Source organism: Aegilops tauschii, chromosome 5 (assembly GCF_002575655.3).
Source record: "Aegilops tauschii subsp. strangulata cultivar AL8/78 chromosome 5, Aet v6.0, whole genome shotgun sequence".
NCBI classification, from domain to species: domain Eukaryota; kingdom Viridiplantae; phylum Streptophyta; class Magnoliopsida; order Poales; family Poaceae; genus Aegilops; species Aegilops tauschii.
Window position 1 is genome coordinate 499544997 of NC_053039.3, and position 17218 is coordinate 499562214.

Genomic DNA, 17218 nt, shown 5'->3' on the forward strand with positions numbered 1-17218 from the left:
GAGGGCTGGAGTAGTTGCAGGTGTGACCTCCCGAACATTGTCCGACGACAGAGCTAAGTCATGCTCGTCGTGATTGTGCGGCGCACCTGACATGGGCTCGCATCCGTCGAAGATCAAGTCTCCGCGGATGTCGGCAGTATAGTTCAAGTTTCCAAACCTGACCTGATGGCCAGGGGCGTAGCTCTCGATCTACTCCAGATGGCCAAGCGAGTTGGCCCGCAGTACGAAGCCGCCGAATACAAAGATCTGTCCGGGGAGGAAAACCTCACCCTGGATCGCATCATTGCCGGTGATCGAAGGAGCCATCTAGCCTTACGGTGACGGCATAGTGGAACTCTCGATGAAAGCACCAATGTCGGTGTCAAAACCGGCGGATCTCGGGTAGGGGGTCCCGAACTGTGCGTCTAAGGCGGATGGTAACAGGAGGCGGGGGACACGATGTTTACCCAGGCTCGGGCCCTCTCGATGGAGGTAATACCCTACTTCCTGCTTGATTGATCTTGATGATATGAGTATTACAAGAGTTGATCTACCACGAGATCGTAGAGCCTAAACCCTAGAAGCTAGCCTATGGTATGATTGTTGTCCTCCTACGGACAAAACCCTCCAGTTTATATAGGCACTGGCGGGGGCTAGGGTTACACAGAGTCGGTTAGAAGGGAGGAGATCTACATATCCGTATTGCCAAGCTTGCCTTCCACGCCAAGGAGAGTCCCATCCGGACACGGGTCAAAGTCTTCAATCTTGTGTCTTCATGGTCCAACAGTCCGGCTAAAGTATATAGTCCGGCTGTCCGAGGACCCTCTAATCCAGGACTCCCTCAGCCGCCCCGTCCCCATCCCCGTCGTCACCGCCCGTCTCCGTCCCCGTCACCGCCCCCCGTCGCCGCGCCTCGCCGGTGAGCTCCTGCCCCGGCCGCCATGTCCACACACACACACACATTGTTTTTTAGTTTTTTAGTTATAAATTTTAGTTATAGAAAATTTTCTGTTTTTTAGTTATAGAAATATCTATAGAAATATTAGAAATTATTCTGTTTTTTAGTTATAGAAATATTAGAAATGTTATAGAAATGTTAATTATATAGAAATGTTATAAATTTTTCTGTTTTTTACTTATAGAAATATTTATAGAAATGTTAGCAATTTTTCTGTTTTTTAGTTATAGAAATATTAGAAATGTTAGTTATATATATAGAAATGTTAGAAATTTTAGAATTAGTTTTAGCTAGATGAATTAGATTAATGTCAAATTGTTAGAATTTGCATATAGAATTTTAGTTATCACAATCCAATCATTTAAAAAATGTTACTTTTTAGCGGGCATATAGTATTTGTTCTCGACGATGCCCGGCCCGCATCCTCGCCGTCGACCCGTTCGCGACGACGTCCGGCTGACCCATGTCCGGGACTAGGCTCCGCCGGGCTGGCACTGGGAGGTGCTACCTGGAGGGGCGCGCCGCTTGGTGAGGAACCCGGCCTCGGGTCCCGTCGTCGACCCTGATCTCCTTTGGTGGCGTTCGCAAGGGCCACATTCGGTGCAGAGGGAGCCGGCCCCACCGGAGGTGGTGCCTCACCGTGTCAGGGAGGAGGACGAGCACGTCCATCTCTACATGGCTGCTATGGACGTCAGGTTCTCCAATACCTGGCAGGTTCTTTGGGCAGATCACCGGAGATATGATCCTGTGATGGTTCCTTCTCTTTGGGTGTCCACCGCCCGCGCCCCAGGAACCGCGAGTGGCCTAGATTCTTCTATAATATTCGATCTTCATTAGCTACCTAGCCAGTGATGTATTCGATATATAATATTCGAGACGATGTATTCGAGACTATATATATTATTAGAGACGATGTACTCAAGATTATATATTATTCGAGATGATGTATTCGAGATTATATATTATTCGAGACGATGTATTCAAGATTATATATTATTCGAGACGATGTATTCAAGATTATATATTATTCGAGACGATGCATATTATGTACTATATGATTCAGTTTTTCCTTATTGATTGCATCCATGGATTGTAATTTGAATACTAAATTGTTTTATATTTCTTCTGTATTAGTTAAATAAAAGCTATGGCGGACAATACCGGCAGAGAGGGAGAAGAGGCCCTGTTCGAGATCATACGCAGCCCTAACAGGCCAGATGATCTGAATGAAGCAGATGACGACTCCCAATATCTGAACAGTACTATGGAGGGTGATGATAAGATATTCGATCTCGACGACCGAGCTGATGAAGTCATGAACTAAGATTATGATTATGATGACACAGACAATGATTATGATGATGAATACAATGTTGATCTTGAAATAACAAAGACTACCGGGGAGGTATATTTATATAAGCAGGCATCTAGTGATCATCACATGTCTTTTTTATCTGAAGATATATTAACGAATCAATCTTTCTTCTTTCAGCCATCCGGATCGAGCAAATATGCTTCTACAGACAGCAGGACAAAGCAAGGCCCGGGCAAAAAGTTGAAGGAGGGTGTAAAGTACAACATCGATTCCATCAAAGCTAGTGGCGAACCCCTCATGCCTAAGAACATTGCGAACAAGTTCGTTCGTCAGTGAGGAGTTCTTGTGAAGGACCAACTCCCGATCTCCATTCAAGGGAACACTGGAGAAGCAAAGAGAACACTGGCCCGCTTTCGTGAAATTCAACGAATCAGAATTATCTACGGAACGGTCGAGAAAAACAAGGCCAGCGCCGCAAAGAAGACGCATTTCCATAGGCTGGGTCCAGGTGGCTACGTGGTGGCAATGCCTAAGTGGGATATGTCTGAGCAAGAGATGGAGGATGCAGGGGTCACTTCGGTTACTAGGAGCTGGCCCCCAGGTGCAGAACTTGGTTCTATGCGCATGGGGGGGGGGTTGGACCCGAAGACAGGCCTGGTTTCAAAGAAGGCAAGTCTAAAAGGAGCCGAACAAAAGTTGCTTGACGCAATAGAAGATGCTCGAAAGGGGGTGTTCACACCCAACAGAGAGAACGACAAGCTTACGCGTGCCCTGGGAAATCCTGAACACCCGGGAAGAACACGAGGCAAGGGCGTTATTCCCTGGTATGAGGGCTTTTCGGAATGGAATGACGACTACAGGACCTGTTGGGGATATTACCACTGGGCGTAAACCAGCCAGGAGAGGCCGGGTTAACCCCATGAGTAGTTCCTCTATATCTGAAGTACATGAAGACAGACGGTGACGCTTCAAGTAGGCCCAGGGCCCAAAGCCGGTTTAAGGCCTGTAGACATAAACTGGCATTGATATGTAAACTTGTGTTGTAAGATATAACTAGCAGAGACCGAGCCGGACACGATTATGAGCCGGCCTCGGATTCTGTAAACCGACGGGCGTCAACCCATGTATATAAGGGGACGACCCGGCGGCGGTTCAAGGACAGACAACAACTCGAGACCCAGGAAAAGCGTATTTGCTCCCTGGTCATCGAAACCCCATCAATTCCATCACAACTAGACGTAGGCTTTTACCTTCATCGTAAGGGGCCGAACTAGTATAAAACTCTCTTGCGTCCCTTGTCCGCTTTAACCCCTTTAAGCTAACCCGTAGCGATGGCTCCACGACTAAGTCCTTTCTCTAGGACATCTGCCGTGACAAAACCACGACAGTTGGCGCCCACCGTGGGGCTATCGCATGACGGTTTCAAGTTCTTGGAGGGCAACTTCGAAGGACTCAAGGGTTACGCTGTGGGCCGGATGACCAAGGGTCATCGCGGCAAGCTCTACATCGACAATGCAGGCTGGGGCCCCGAGGCCGGCTCAATCGAGTACGAGTACCGGGTCCCCTTTGGTGGCATACACGTCTTCATTGGCAAGATCGGCGAACCGGGCCCTGAGCCGGACATCTGCACCGACCTCGTCGAAACGGCTCAGCATGCGAGATCTGCCCGGGTCAGGCCTGTCATGAAGCGTGCCTTCGTAGAAGTTATCCATGGAGGGGAATCTGAGGATAGATCGGAATCTGGTGGTGATACCGTCGTTTATTCCGGTGACGAGTCATCGACCGGAGAGACCGAGTCATTATATCAGTTACAAGATGGCCGGATTGAGGGCTGTTCCGATGGCGACAGTATTCCAGACTCCTTTGATCTGCCAAACCGGGTTGTGATCTTCATGGCCGGCACGCAACCAGCGCTCCACTCTTCGACTGCAGCGGCGATGATTTCCGGATCAGCAGCGGCGGCAGCGGCCGGGGCAGGAGGCCCTGTGCGACCGCCGGCTCAGGTTTTATCTGATTTGTTTGACGCGTTGGCAACGCTAATGGTGCAGGTTAACCCGGCAGATCAGGATGCACACAATGCGGAAATCGCGAAGGTGAAAGGTCAGATCACCCAGGCCTAAGCCGATTTAGCAGCTGAGGATACCAGGATAGCCGCGGAGTGGGCCGCTTTGGATGCACAAGCTTACCGAATTATGCTGGATCAAAGTGCGTCGAACGAAGTCCTGAAGAGGAGGCACCGATCTCGCCTGCCGCCGGTTTATGACGCTAGAAATCTCTTTAACACCCCAGGAGCGGGGACCAGTAATCCGCTGGTGGTAAACCGGGCGGAGGCACCGGGGGCAGGGGCACCGGTTCGGCCACGTTTGGTGGATCCGCCTCGTCAGAACAACATTGTGGCACCGCATGTCCCCACGCCACCGGGTCATTATTCTAACCCGATGGACAACATTGTCGCTGCCGCTTCATGGCTGGCGGCCATCCCAATCGAAGGCGACTCTCCAGCAGCAGTCGAGACGCGTCGGGTTAAGGAGCTTCTTCAGACAGCCTTGGTTCAACAGGAGGCCTATTCATATAGTCGCGATCGGATTCATTCCACTCCCCGTCCAAGCCGGAGTTACAGCAGGCGTATGGATGAACCTGCAGTGTCAAGCAATGCGCGGAACCGTGATCCGCCCCGTGGCAATAACCCGGCGGGTGGTGCTGGTGATGCTCAGGAGGTCGTGGACCGGGCTCGAGCACGCAGAGAGGCCGAGTTAGCGGCGCAGCATGAAGCCCGTCAGCTTACTCCGGTTCGTCCAACCACATCAGTGGAACCAGGAGTTACCTCTTGTTCCTTGGGAGTGCCATGTCTTGTCCCAGCGTTCCGCAATGTGCGCCTGCCCAAGGATTTCAAGGGCCCGCGCAAGGTGCCGAATTACACCGCCGATTTATCCCCTGAAATATGGGTCGAAACCTATGAGATGGCCATGGAGATGCTGGACGTGGATGATGCGGCATGTGCGAAGTACTTCACCATGATGCTAGAAGGGACGGCCCACACTTGGCTAAAGAGCTTACCGGTTAATTCTATCAGGTCATGGGCCGAGTTGAGAGCCCGGTTTATTCAGAATTTCAAGGATACATGCAAGCAGCCCATGTCAATTGTGGACTTAGCTGCCTGTGTCCAGGAGGAAGGAGAATCAACAACCCATTGGGTGCGCCGGGTTTCAGAGATTTTGCATTCATCGGACCGCATCAATGCTGACACCGCAGTTTTAACATTGGAAGGCAATTGCCGGTTTGAACCACTGAAGTTGAAATTGGGACGGCTCAAACGTCATTGTAATGACATGGGAACCCTCATGGCTGCACTGGTGAAGATGCCGACTCTGATAGTACCAAGGATCCCGAGTCTGACGATGATAAGACAGGGAAGGGAAAGAAGAGCGGCAACACCAAGGGGCAGCACCACAACCCGGCGGGCCATGGAAACGGTGGCAAGCGTAAAGCGGACCACGGTTTAGACTTTGTGGCTAACACTAATACACATGACAAGGGCCAGCGGCGTAAGGGTAAACCGCCCCAGCGCGGTGGAAGGCCAAATCCTAATCCGGACCGTTTGTCTTATCTGTTGAACCAACCCTGTCCAAAGCATGGGACGAAGGAGGAACCGTCCACACACCTCTGGAAAGATTGTTACATCATGCAAGAGTTCAAAAATTCTGATTCTTTCCGGTATGATCATGGAGCAGGAGGCGGTTCGGGCCCCGGGTCTCATGGGCCGGGTTATGGTGGAGGAAATTCCGGTTCAGGCTTCCACGGTAATCAGGGTGGACATAACAATCAAGGTAATCAGGGTAACCAAGGTGGCTATAATCATCAGGGCAATCAGCAGCAACAGCAGTCGGGTTACCAGAGCAACCCGAAGCAGTTGAATAGTGGACAGTATCATGTCTTCACCACTAGCTTGGACAAGCGCGATTAGAAGCTTCATAAAAGGGCGGTGAATGCCGTTGAACCGGCGATGCCCCGTTATTTGCGTTGGTCCGAACAGCCGATTGTATGGAGTAGAGAAGATCATCCACCCCGGGTTGACAATCCGGGTCATCTGGCTCTGGTGGTGGCACCTCAGGTGGGAGGTTATAAGTTCACCAAGGTACTCATGGATGGAGGGAGTAGTATCAATATCCTTTATTATGAAACTTTCCATCGCATGGGGTTAACAGATAAAAATCTTAAACCGTCCAATACGGTATTCCATGTTGTGGTGCCTGGTAAGTCGGCATATCCTGTTGGTAAGATAGCTCTGGAGGTGGCTTTTGGAGATGAGCATGACTCGAGATCAGAAACCTTGACCTTTGAAGTGGTGAAAATCAGCAGCCCGTATCATGCCCTATTTGGGCGTCCAGCTTATGCTAAGTTTATGCCACGACCTTGTTATATCTATCTGCAGCTCAAGATGCCAGGTCATAGGGGAACTATAACCGTGAATGGGAGCCGCAAGATTGCTTTGGAGTGTGAAGAAGGTGATGCGGCTTATGCTGAGTCGGTTTGTGCAACGGAAGAGTTGAAGGTTTACAAGGACAATGTTGATCCGGCAGATATGACTTCATTGAAGAAACCAACTACAGAGCATGATCCGGCCCTGAAGTTTAAATCGGCTGATGAGACTAAGCTTGTTGACTTCGTGCCTAGCGATTCGTCCAAGCAGTTTAGCATCAGTGCTAACTTGGATCCGAAATAGGAAAGCGCGCTCATCGAGTTCATCCGTGAGAATCGGGACATCTTTGCATGGAAGCCTTCTGACATGCCAGGTGTACCGAGAGAACTCGCTGAGCACACTCTCAATGTTGATCCCAAGTATAAACCGGTCAACCAGCTTCTCTGCCGGTTCAATGAAGAAAGACGCAAAGCTATTGGAGAAGAAGTAGCCAGGCTCTTGGCGGCTGGATTTATCGTTGAAGTATTCCATCCTGAGTGGTTTGCTAATCCGGTGCTGGTCCTTAAGAAGAATGGCACTTGGCGTATGTGTGTGGACTACACAGATCTCAACAAAGCTTGTCCAGTAGATCCTTTTGCCTTTCCCCGTATTGATCAAATTATTGATGCTACGGCGGGTTGCGAGCGTTTAAGCTTTTTGGATGCATATTCTGGTTATCATCAGATCAAAATGGCAGTTAAGGACCAGGAGAAGACAACCTTCATAACTCCCTTTAGAGCCTTCTGCTATGTGTCCATGCCCTTTGGGCTCAACAGTGCCCAGGCGACTTATCAACGGTGTGTGCAGAATTGTCTGCATAAACAGATCGGCCGCAATGTTCACGCCTATGTGGATGATATTGTGGTAAAGTCAAGGAAGAAGGAGACATTGATTGATGACTTGAAGGAAACCTTTGATAACCTGCGGGTTTATAAAATGATGCTTAATCCGGCCAAGTGTGTCTTTGGTGTACCAGCAGGCAAGCTCTTTGGCTTTTTGGTGTCTAACAGGGGCATTGAAGCTAATCCAGAGAAGATCAAAGCCATCACCTTCTTGGCTAAACCGAAGTGTATCAATGATGTTCAACGCCTGGCAGGCCGGATTGCCGCGTTGAGCCGGTTTGTCAGTCACCTTGGCGAGAAGGCCATACCTTTATATCAGATGCTGAAGAAAACGGATAACTTCGTCTGGAGTGACGCTGCTAATGAAGCATTTGAGGACTTAAAGCGGCAGCTGGCTAATCCGCCGATTCTCGCTGCTCCAGTGGACAAAGAACCATTGTTGCTATATGTGGCAGCTAATGCTCGAGCTGTTAGTGTGGCTATTGTGATGGAGCGCAAGGAGGCAGGAAAGGAATATCCGGTTCAGCGGCCGGTTTACTATATCAGTGAGGTGCTTATTGAGTCCAAGCAGAGGTACCCGCATTGGCAAAAATCGGTGTATGGGGTCTTCATGGCAAGCCGGAAGGTTAACCAGTATTTCTAAGGTCATCCTATCACGGTGGTCAGCTCCGCTCCTTTGGGGGTATAATCCAGAACAGGGAAGCAACCGGCCGGATTGCTAAGTGGGCTATAGAGCTCGGGCCTCACGGGTTGAAATACATACCCCGAACGACGATCAAATCTCAGGCACTTGTGGATTTCATCAATGATTGGACAGAACTACAAGCACCAGAAGAGAAGCCGGATCATACTTATTGGACTATTCATTTTGATGGGTCCAGGCAATTGGAGGGCTCGGGGGCTGGAGTCGTATTAACTTCCCCACGAGGTGATAAGTTTTGTTATGTTCTCCATTTAATGTTCCCTTGCACTAACAATGCAGCTGAATATGAGGCTTTACTCCATGGTCTTCGGATGGCTAAGGAGACGAACCTAAGCCGAGTTAAGTGCTTCGGTGACTCGGATCTGGTGGCTCAACAAGTGTCCGGCACTTGGGATTCCAAGGACCCACTAATGGCAGCATATCGTCATGAGGTGGATATTGTTGCAGGCCACTTTAAAGGTTATCAGGTGGATCATGTGGACCGACGAAAGAATGAAGCGGCGGACGCTTTAAGCCGCCTGGGTTCCCAACATAAACCAGTTCCACCTAATGCCTTCCTGGATGTTCATAATCCGTCCGTCAAGCTCCCTGGTGAAGAGGATTTGGCTGTTCTTGATCCAGAGGCCCAGTTGGTGGCGGCTCTTCATGTTATCCCGGATTGGACGGTTTCATATCTGGCGTATATATACCGGGGCGAGTTACCAGAGGATGAAACTTTGGCCAGGCAGATAACCCGGCGGTCCAAGTCCATGACTATTATCAATTGAGAATGACATCATTGCAGTGTGACAGGGGCGTTTCAACGCTGTGTGTCTCCTGAGGAAGGCCGTGAAATTTTGCGTGAGATCCACGAAGGAGATTGTGGTCACCACGCCGGTTCAAAATCTTTGGTGGCCAAGGCATTTCGTCACGGTTTCTATTGGTTGACAACTCATGCTGATGCCGAGGACTTGGTCAAAAGATGTGATGGCTGTCAAAAATTCTCAAGGCGCGCTCATGTACCAGCTCAAGAATTGAGGATGATTGCAATCACCTGGCCGTTTGCAACTTGGGGGCTGGATATGGCTGGGCCTTTCGAGAGGTCCAAGGACAAGAAGACCCACCTTTTGGTGGCGGTTGATAAGTTCACAAAGTGGGTGGAGGCAGAGCCAGTTAGTAAGTGTGACGCAGCCACGGCGGTTCAATTCATGAAAAAGGTGATCTTCCGGTTTGGCTTTCCACACAGCATTATAACAGACAATGGTACCAATCTGTTAAAGGGTGCCATGAAGGAGTTCTGTCAACGTGAGCACGTCCGGCTTGACGTGTCATCAGTGGCTCACCCCCAGTCCAATGGTCAAGCGGAGAGGGCCAATCAAGAGATCTTGAGAGGCATCAAACCCCGGCTTATGGTTCCTTTGTAACGGACGCCGGGTTGTTGGGTTGAGGAGCTACCTTCAGTGTTATGGAGCATCAATACCACACCCAACAGATCAACAGGATACACACCGTTCTTCATGGTTTATGGAGCGGAAGCGGTTCTTCCTAGTGACATCCGTCATGACTCACCTCGTGTAGCGGCTTACGTTGAAGCTGACAACGAGAAGGCACGACAGGAAGCTCTTGACCTGTTAGATGAGGAGCGTGACATGGCGGCAGCCCGTTCGGCGATTTATCAGAAAGATCTGCGTCGTTATCATAGCCGCCGGGTTAGAACCAGAACCTTTCAAGAAGGAGATTTGGTGCTTCGACTCATCCAGGATCAGACAGATATGCACAAGCTATCCCCCCCTTGGGAGGACCTTTTGTGGTCAGCAAGAATCTGCACAACGGGTCATACTACCTAATCGATGTTCGAGAGCGCAAAGACTCACGTAAATCGCTGGAGGAGACCAACCGGCCGTGGAATATTGCTCATCTTCGGGCCTACTATACTTGAGCTACAGGCTCGGCTTATGTACATATTATGACATTGTATATATTATGATCAATACAATAAACCGGAACCTCAGCTAAAGCGGGGTATCTGTTGTTTTCTTACATCATGTGTGGTTACATGGAGCTTACAAAGCGGCGTCCGGTTTACCCATTGATTTAGCTTCTCAAAGCTTCATATTAGATCACTTGGGGGCTTGGTCGTATCCAAACCATAGCTACACCTCTTGATCGGCGTAATGCCACAGCATCACTTGGGGGCTTGGTCGTATCCGAACCATAGCTACACCTCTTGATCGGCGTAATGCCACAACATCACTTGGTGGCTTGGTCGTATCCGAACCATAACTACCCCTCTTGATTAGCGCAATGCCACAAAGAACTTGGTGGCTTGGTCGAGCCCGAACCATAGCTACGCCTCTTGATCGGCGCAATGCCACAACATCACTTGGGGGCTGGGTCGTATCCGAACCATAGTCACACCTCTTGATTGGCTCAAAGCCAAATCAATTCGGGGCCAAAGAGAGTGTTGTAAAACAACAGCTCAAACATAGGCACCCACTGAGCACAGCTCACAATGTATTTTGGAGATTCTTTGCTGTCGAATTTAGGGCCTGGCAGCCCGTGAAAAGCCTCGACTACAACAGTTTTATTTGCCTTTTGCTAAGTTTCTCTTTCTTTTGATAAAATTTGTGATGTTTTCAAACCGGTGTTTATCAACCCGGTTAGGCTGTCAACTACAAGTTGTCAGTACATGTTCAAGTTATAATCTGGAGACTATCAGCTCGGTCTGGTTTTGACTCAAAGTCACCAGTATGGAATAAACCGGTGTTTATCACAACCCGGAACGGTTTGATTGTAAACCGGCATCATATAACAGGAGTTACTTTTACTCTGGATTAGGGTTATTACCCTCAAGACAAGGTTGATCAGCTAACACTATGCCTAAAGGTCACAGGTATCATGTATTTTCATATTTGGTTATCTTTTACAACCTTGGTTATAAACCTTTGTCATATATATATTTGGGTATCATGACCCGCCCGGTGGTAAACCACCAGGGCGCTTTAAGCTTCTTATCTGCAGGAACAGATTGAATAAATAGCTATGGATTATGAACATCATATCTTAAGCATGACGGATTAACACGCATCGGTTGCAGCTAAAATATGCACGAAGGCATAACAGACCAAATGTTTTAACTAGCCTATTACAAGGCGTTTCAATGCCCAAAGGGATAATTGTTTCTCACTAAGCATTGCAGCGTGGAATATTAAACCGGCCCCCGGATGATGATTGCTTATCAGCTTGACCTGACGGTTGCGGATCACCTTGCACCGGTTCATCTTCTTCATCTCTACCCAGCGGCTGGAAGTCAACAGTTGTCCAGTCGATCCCAGTTAAAGCTTGGAACACAGCTTCGTCGCTTATAAGGGTTGACGGTTCAATATCAGGGGCATAAGTGTGCTTACGGATTGGAGGGATCAGATTTTGCGCTTCTGGAATTGGCGCCGCAACCCGTCTGTTCTTATCATCATAGCTTGCCTGATAGTGTGAGAGATTAACTTCTTCAGCCAATTGACAAGCCAGTGGACGTACTTCCCAGTTTATGGCGCGGAGATCCTCCTGGCCAAATTCTCATCCGTCTTCTTTTAAGCTTGGGAAGCCTTTAGCCACGTCCACCGGATCAAGATCAGGCACCCACGCCTTTGCCCGGGTTAGAGAGATCAGAGCACCAGCCCTTGCAGCAGACCTCTTTAGCTCTTCTACCCGGGTAGGCAGCATAGATAGCGTGTCTAAGGTATCCTTGGTTAACGTCGGGGGCGGCTTATGGTGAGAAGCGGTGCAGATAATTCGTTGAGCGCCGGTATACAGTTGTTCTATCGGCGTGTAGGCAGCCTTCAGCTTCTTCTGAACATCAGAGCCCAGATCACTAATACGAGTTCCTGCATCATTGCAAACATCAGTAAACCGGCAACGCATGGGAAGATATGTTGAAAGTATTAAGGAAAAGATGCTTACCAAACACAACAGCGGTCATCGCATGTACTTGCCGCTTTAAACCAGTCAGCTCGTCTACCACCGGTTTGAGAGCTGCTTCTGCATCTTCAACTCTTTTCCACAAAGCGGATTTCTCTGTGTTCCAATCCGCCCGCTCCTTGGCAAAGATCTCCTTTAGCTTTTCCATAGCGGCTAAGGCGCTCGTCAGTTCATCTTTTGCTTTGGAAGTTTTGGCCTGTTGGGACTTGATGTTCTCTTGCAGATCAACGGTTTGGCTTTCCTTCTTGCTCAGCTCAGCCTAAGAGACAGATCCATAATGAATTGACAGTACATATTTGAAGTACCAAGCACATAACAAGTTATCCCCTTGATACTTGGTGGCTAATGCATAGCTCCTTATCAGACATTTCTACAAGTCCCAAGCACAATACAAGTATTAATCTTGGCACTTGGGGGCTAATGTGTGTTTGCTCAAAAATGTTGGTATGGGAATTCTTCTACAGTCCCGGTTCATCTTTATAAAGTTAAACCGGCCCTTGGGGGCTATATCGGTGAAAGAGCAGTATGGCAAATTTTAAGGAACCGGTTCATCTTAAAAAGGTAATCCGGTCCCTGGAAGCTAAGTATGCAAAGTTAAGTTATGAAAAAAGTCCCGGTTTAGATTCGTATCATAAACCGTCACTTGGGGGCTAATAGGAGTTGATAAACTGCAATTGGACAAAAGAGAAAAGTAGTAGTTACCTCATATCGCTCCTTCATCAAGTTTACCAAACTAGCTTCATAGTCACGGCTGGTATACAGACGGTTCAAGAAGCCAGAGTGAATGTCTTGAGTATTGAGATTGGCGTAGCTTGATAAATCGGCATTCCATTTGCCTTTGCCGATAGCAGAAAGCTCGTCCTTGGCAGTATGCTTTGACAAACCGACAGGGTTGCCAGGAGTGGTGTGGCCAGTGCCAGTAATCATAATGTCATCATCTTGGTCATCAGCAGCCTTCGCTGGAGTTGGCGGTTTATCAGTACCCTTAACCGGACTGGCCGGTTTGTCATCAGTTCGGACAGGACTGGTTGGCCGGTCTGCATGGCTGGTAGTGTCAACTTGCACATGTTCGGCAAGGAAGTCATGGTCTTGAGGCGGCGGATCATTAAGCATGTCGTCAGCTTCGGTTTCTTCCGGATCTGGAGTTGCTTCCGGTTCAGCAGCTACATTTTCATTAGCCGGTTTGCTTAACCGAGCCTTCTTGCTGGGTCTTGGCTTGGCGTTGAGAAGAGATAGACATAAGGATCAGTACAGTATGTAAAGATAACACATCAAGAATAATGACATGTGCATAGCTCACCCAGGAACTGTTTTGAGGGGTGGAAGCTATGTGGCCGATGACTCCCTAGAGGATGAGTGAGAAGTACCCTGATAATTTGAATCAGACGGGTTAAGAGGCTGGCGAAAACAACCTGCTTTTGGGCATGAAGTATCAATGGGATAAGAGACCTCTGATCGGCGTTTCCGAACCGGACTGTTCGGTAAACCGGCGGAGGTAACTACCTGGCCGCTGTGCCGGGTTGTACGGCGAGCCTCGTGCTGCTGCGTCTTCAAAAGAAAGTTTGGGTCTAAATAAGCAAGAGGGTGAGAAAATTTTACTTTCCGGTTTGCTTGACGGATTTTTTATGTTGGCAGAGGATCTGAATCAGAGGAAAGAATGGTTACCTCTACGTCCTCAGCATGACTGCCTTCAGCATCGTCCTGATAATAATCATTGTCAATGAGATGTACGAAAAATGAACCAAGAGAGTCAAGTTCTACCTCTGGTTCCGGATTACTCACATCATCATCAGCTGGTGGATCGGAGGATGCAGTAGTCCTTCTCTTGGCAGGTTTTTTAATAACCTTGGTCTTTGGATGAACTGGCTTAACCCGTTTGTCTTGCGGCTTCGCCGGTTTGTCTTGTTCCAGAACGGATCATCACCCTGTCAGAAAATAATCACACTTTCAGAGAATATTTGGACAGAAGCAACTTCAGATAAAAAGATTATATGATTCTTACAGCTGGTGGTTTGTTGAAGGTGCAGAAAGGGAGTAGTACGGTTTGGGCACAGACAGCCTCCGGTTCGTTCAGTGTCTTTTTACAGCCTCAGTGACTTCTGCATCTGTAAGCTGAATGTCAATGTGCCGCTGGGCATCCTTCAAACTCCCCGTGTACTCACACATCAAACCGGGGTGCTGGCTTAAGGGCAGAATACTCCAGCTTATCCAGCAACGAGCAAGATCAACTCGTGTCAAACCGTTTGCCATGAAGGCTCTAAGCTTGGATAATTGGCGAGCGTAGTTGGCCCTTTCTCTTGCTGTCAACTTCTGAGGAAAAGGATGTGTGTTGCTAAGACGTTCAGGGCAGTAACCCGGCAAAGGATCCATGCAGTAAAACCAAGTCTGGTTCCACTCTTTGGGGTGACTGTGGAGTTTGGGATGAGGGAAGGTGACTTCCTTCCTTTTCTGAACTGCCATTCCGCCCAATTCCGTATTGGGTCCATCTGAGAACTCTGTGCGACGGTTTAAGTGAAAGAAATCCCTAAACAGTTCGACTGAAGGTTCCTCATGCAGATAAACCTCACAAAAGACTTGGAAGTGGCAGATGTTGGTTACAGAATTGGGACCGATGTCTTGAGGGCACAGTTGAAAATTGGCCAGTACATCCCGGAATTTTTTTGAACCGGGAGGGCTAAAACCTCGTCCGAGATGACCAGCAAACACGACTACCTCTCCGTCCTTGGGTGTAGGAGGACTTTCAGGGCCAGGGACCCTCCAGTGGATGACATCTTTCTTGGCTAAAGCGCCCGTTTAACAAGATTGTTTAATTGTTCCTCGGTTACTCGAGAAGGAGCCCAATTGCATTCATACACTTGCTTGGCCATGACAATGGAAATCTGAAACATGATTATTGTCGGTTTAAGATTTACAGTGGACAACTATACAACAGTATAAGGATACAAGCATATTGATAAACCGGAATTGGTTATTCGTAAACTGGAGTCTGACAATGGAAACAGTACAATGATGAAAGCATTGGCGGTTCAACAGGGGACTAACGGTATCTACTGGGTCATCATTTTGTATGTGAAGTTAAACCGCCCAATATGGTATTAAAGATGTATAAGTGAAGGGAAAAACTGGTTTCACAAGTTGGCATTGTAATTTTGGATCTACCGCATGTCAGAAAATGAAAATATATTCAGACCTAAATATTGGTACCGAAGCAGTTGATGAAGGTTCAGATGGGATTTTCTACTTAAACGAGATGAGTTGGATATCAAACAGGTGCTAAAACTACTACCGTGTGAGATCTATGTGGTTTTTGGATCTAATCCATGGATATAAGTAAGGATAAAGAAGGGCGGCGAAGAACACTGATGAACGACAGAAACCCTAAGTGCAGATCTATGGTAAGGGAAAGGGGAGACTTACGGAGGCTGTCGAGTAGCGGCGGCGCGCGGAGGAGCTCTGGTACGTTCAGGTCGATGCAGCGGCCAAGGTTGGTGCAGCAGTCGAAGGTTGACGGCGGCGGCTGAGCTCAAAGGCTCGGGCGTCGCGAGGATGACGATGATGCGAAGAGGTACGTGGGGGGAAATGGAAAGACCCCCTGGCCCTATTTATAAGGGAGATAAACGATAGGCGCGAAAATCGAGGAGCCGAATATTTGGATATGAGGCGGAGCTGTCGCCTCGATTGTCGGAGGCTCATTAATGAAGGTGGATTATACAGAGTTTTAAATAGCAGGTGACGTCACGGCGGTTTACCATGATCCTAGAAGATGACGTCACGACGGTTTACAAGATTATGTGAAGATGTTGAAGAAGCAAATTTCTTAAGTTTTGAGGATTGACATGAACCAGTTCAAATCAATCTGGGGCCTAATGTTGGGGATATTACCACTAGGCGTAAACCGGCCAGGAGAGGCCGGGTTAACCCCATGAGTAGTTCCTCTATATCTGAAGTACATGAAGACAGACGGTGACGCTTCAAGTAGGCCCAGGGCCCAAAGCCGGTTTAAGGCCTGTAGACATAAACCGACATTGATATGTAAACTTGTGTTGTAAGATAGAAGTAGCAGAGACCGAGCCGGACACGATTATGAGCCGGCCTCGGATTCTGTAAACCGACGGGCGTCAACCCATGTATATAAGGGGACGACCCGGCGGCGGTTCAAGGACAGACAACAACTCGAGACCCAGGAAAAGCGTATTCGCTCCCTGGTCATCGAAACCCCATCAATTCCATCACAACTAGACGTAGGCTTTTACCTTCATCGTAAGGGGCCGAACTAGTATAAAACTCTCTTGCGCCCCTTGTCCGCTTTAACCCCTTTAAGCTAACCCGTAGCGATGGCTCGACAACTAAGTCCTTTCTCTAGGACATCTGTCATGACAAAACCACGACATGACCCGTGCTAGAAAGAAGATGGAGGAGGAGAAGTAGAGGAAGCTGGAGGAGGAGCAGAGGAAGCAGGACGCAGAACGCCTTCAAGGCCTAGAAGCAAGGCACGCGGACTTGGCACTCAAATTCCAGCAGCAGCAGCAGATTGACCCACTTAACCACGAAAGAGCATCTCAGCAGCGGCAGCGGCAAGCGGATGATCGTCCAACATTGGGTAGCACCGTCCCATCCATGCCGAGAAGCAGCGTTGGTTCCGCCCCAGGCGACGCACTGCTGGATACATACCCTGTGGATGACATCATAGAGAACACTAACTGTGAGCTACACTTCAAAATGAAGAACATATCCATGAAGGTGGCGAACGCCGTTGCTTTTACAATTACCCCCGAAGCAACCTTCCATTGCACCCCGATTCCAGCGGGCTATGCTCGTGTTTTGGTTGATGAGGTGGTGGACCCATATTCAGGGCTATAGCTTGACATTCCTGGAGGTGACGACGAGCACACACTGGGAGAGGCCATACATCGTATCATCCTATGGATAAAGGATTGCATCATCTTTCGAAGTCCACCGACACCGCGTCTGCCGACTCCTCCTCGAAGTACGCCACCAAGTCAGCAGA